Here is a 3,670-nt window from a genome sequence, read left to right as displayed (position 1 = left end):
AATTTCTCTGTTTTTTTCTTTTCCTCCCCCTTCTCCCCAAACACAAGTATTATTGATCCTTGGTTTAGCCACTGGGTATATTAAATATCTCAAAGTGCCACTCGACCCTCCATTCCTAGTATGCTTGTCTTATTTCTGGTTGTCACATTTCCTCTCAGTATTCTGTGGTAGGATTTTAAATGATTTTCCTTTCTCCATTGGCTCCCTATTCTATCCATCTCCCATATTTCTGCCAGAATGATCTTTCTGAAAGATAAATCTAATCGTATAACTTCTTCTTCTTCTTTTTTTTTTTTTTAATTTATTTATTTGACAGAAAGAGAGATAGAGCAGGAACACAAGCAGGGGGAGTGGGAGAGGAGAGGCAGGCTTCCCACCGAGCAGGGAGCCCGATGTGGGACTCGATCCCAGGACCCTGGGATCATGACCTGAGCCGAAGGCAGACGCTTAACGACTGAGCCACCCAGGCGCCCCTAATCGTATAACTTCTTTTGTAAATTTTTAAGTAGCTCCTTATCTTTCTAGACTAAATCAAAACACTTAAAATAACATTGATGACTTTTGTTTCATATCTAATTTCTATTTATCTTTCCTATTCTTAATTTTGATCTCCCACATATCCCCTTTCTCCCAAGTGGTACAAGGTGTAGTTTCTGAAGATATTATGATATTCTATTTCTTTCTGCCTTTGAAAATGTTTATCCTTCTCTCTAGTATATCAGTGTCTTATTGCTTCTTCTTCTACTCCCCCCCCCCATTCTTCCCCTCTTTGACCTTTCCTCATGTGTCCAGATTCATCTGGACATGTCATCCTCTGGGAAGTTCATTTTTCCATGTCCCTGTGGCATTTAATGAAATTCAATAAAAGTAATTGTTGATTTTCCTTGCTATGTCTTTCTCAAGGATTATGGAAGCCATTGCTTTGAAATGTAATCAACAAAGACCCTCGTGCCCCTATCTCTCAGTCTCCACGAGAGGGTAGGAGTCTAACTTAGGTGCCTGGCTCTCACTGGCAAAACCACCTGTGCCATAAAGATATGAGAAGTTTTATTATTCCTTTGGATAAAGGCAATTAGCTAACATAGTTGGCCACCCCAGTTCCGAGGTGCATCTAGAATGGACTGTGTGTGACAAATGGTCCTGCCAAGTCATCTTCCTTGAGGACTAGTTATTGTATGTATGTAAGGGGTTTTATCTGCCTGCTTATAGAAGAGGGATTTCTTTCTGTCTCTGCAATCTCTTTAGTGGATGGCCCCTGACACACATCATATTAAAAAATAAAACTGTTTTCTTTTTCTTATACCTTTCTGGAGAGGTTTTCTGTGGTGGTAGAAGATTTTGTTTTTAGAACTTTTTTTTTTAAAGACTTTATTTATTTATTCATGAGAGAGAGAGAGAGAGGGAGAGGAAGAAGCAGACTCCCCGCTGAGTCAGGAGCCCGATGTGGGACTCGATCCCAGGACCCGGGGATCATGACCTGAGCCGAAGGCAGACGCTTAACCATCTGAGCCACCCAGGCGCCCCTAGAACTTTTTTTTTTTTGAAGTAGGTTCCACACCCAGCACGGAGCCCAATGCGGGGCTTGAACTCATGACCCAGAGATTGAGACCTAAGCCGAGATCAAGTCAGATGCTTAACTAACTGAGCCACCCAGGTGCTCCAGAAGATTTTATTTTTAATGATATTTCCCCAATAGATGCAAAATAACTTGGTAAGAATTGCGAATGAGGCAGAAAAATAATCGTCACATTCTTATGATATCCTCTTGCCTTCCCCTCTCCCTTTCCCCATCTCTCCCTATACCTGGTATCTGATAGTCTCTCTTCAGAACTTATTTTGATATAAAAATAACAGTGCCCAGTGTGATCATCTATAAAATGAGGAACAATAAAAAAGTTATATCATTGGATTAAATGATTAAGTGCTAAGGCTTACGCCTGACATGTAGTAAGTACTATATAGAAACATCTGTGGTTAATATTGTCACATGGGAAAATCTTACAGCAAAGAGGAAGTCTGTAGCTACCTGGCTCATATTGGTTCCACTAAGTACCAACCGACAGCTTTGGATTACCTGCCATTTGGGATCATCTAAGACTAGTTTCCTTCTTTATCCTATGCTCTGCACAAGCCTCCCTGCCTAATCCTACCTGTCTCCTCCCACTGCCACCAGCAGAATTGCCCAGAAAATGCAACTCCTGTCTCTAGATATGATCACTTTGCAAATAGAATATAAATTAGCCTGTGCTACCTCAGATCTGGTAAAGTAAACAAACAGTAACAAAAAATAAAACCTTGGCCCTCCCTCTTATAAACTTGATAAAGGTCAATCAGCTTAAATTTCAGCAACGGGGCACTAAGAGAAAGGGCTGTGCATCTGACATTTTTGAATATGGTGCAAACTATGAGGAATGATGAGGGTCATCCTTTCCTAAGATCTGGGAGGAAGATTAAGACTTCGTCTCCTGCAGAGACTAAATGAGAGAGTGGAAGGGAAGAAAGCTGATAGCTGGGGACAAGATCCTCTTTTAAGAGAAGGTCCCCTTGTGTTAACCACAGAAAGGCACTCACCTTATGTAGATGAGTTAGAAAAGAAAAAAAAAAGGAACTCCCTCTTAGAAGATGAAGACCCTTGAGATTTTGGATGGTAAGCACAGCAGAGCTGAATTTCAACCCCCTTTGTCTCTTTGAGAGTCTTTGTGCAACGTGAGGACTACCCAACTGGACCCTATGGCTGGTTGGGGGTTGTTACCCCTTCCTACTCATGCTCACATCCCTCTCATGCCTGGTGACAAGTCGTCGGTGAAGACTGGGACTTGCTACAGAGCTCCCGGGAGGTCGTTAATCCCTGGGAGATAATTATAGACCCTGGAGGAGGCAGAGAGGACTTGTTTCTCAGTCGATCTGAGGAACTGCCCCAGCTTGCATTGCCTTTGATGGTAGTGAGTGAATTTCCCCCTTCCATATTTATCACATAACTTCTATTTTTTTAAAATTTTTTAAAGGTTTTATTTATTTATTTGACAGAGAGAGATAGAGAGAGAGAGGGAACACAAGCAGGGGGAGTGGGAGAGGGAGAGGGAGAAGCAGGCTTCATGCGGAGCAGGGAGCCCGATGCGGGTTATCCCAATGGGATAATGACCTGAGCTGAAGGCAGATGCTTAATGATTGAGCCACCCAGGTGCCCTATCACATAACTTTTAATCTTGGTAGTCCTGAGGTGCTTTCAATAGGTATTACCCCCTTCTTGTGATCTCTTAAAGAGTGATAGAGGAGTAGATTGAGAGAAATAATTCATAGCTTTGTGAAAAGATGATTAAACTAATGGATGGAGCATCTGAAAGATTTGGGAACCACTGTGACCCCCATCTCAGCCAAAGACTGTGTCAGTGAAGAAGAGATCTCTTAGTCTTCTAGGGAATCACAGAAGGGAAATCTGTGAAATCATTTCCTCATTTACCTGAGAGAATAAGTACATTTAATTTCTTAAAGTTACTGTGTTTCATTGAATCTGATAAGCCATCTTTTGCAAGACTCAATTATTTTATATTTCACTAAGGAGGAAAAAAATTAGAGACTTTGGCTGACATTGCCAATGTTAAGACCCTTTCTATCTCAGAGATATTAAAATGTGGAAAAATGCACGCCTTAGAATAAGTGAGATACAGCA

This window comes from Mirounga angustirostris, unplaced genomic scaffold (genome assembly GCF_029215605.1).
Source record: "Mirounga angustirostris isolate CCGP_5_RB_7025 unplaced genomic scaffold, mMirAng1.0.hap1 SCAF_5, whole genome shotgun sequence".
Classification (NCBI taxonomy): domain Eukaryota; kingdom Metazoa; phylum Chordata; class Mammalia; order Carnivora; family Phocidae; genus Mirounga; species Mirounga angustirostris.
The sequence above is the reverse complement of the archived record's forward strand: the minus strand, read 5'-3'. Positions refer to the sequence as shown.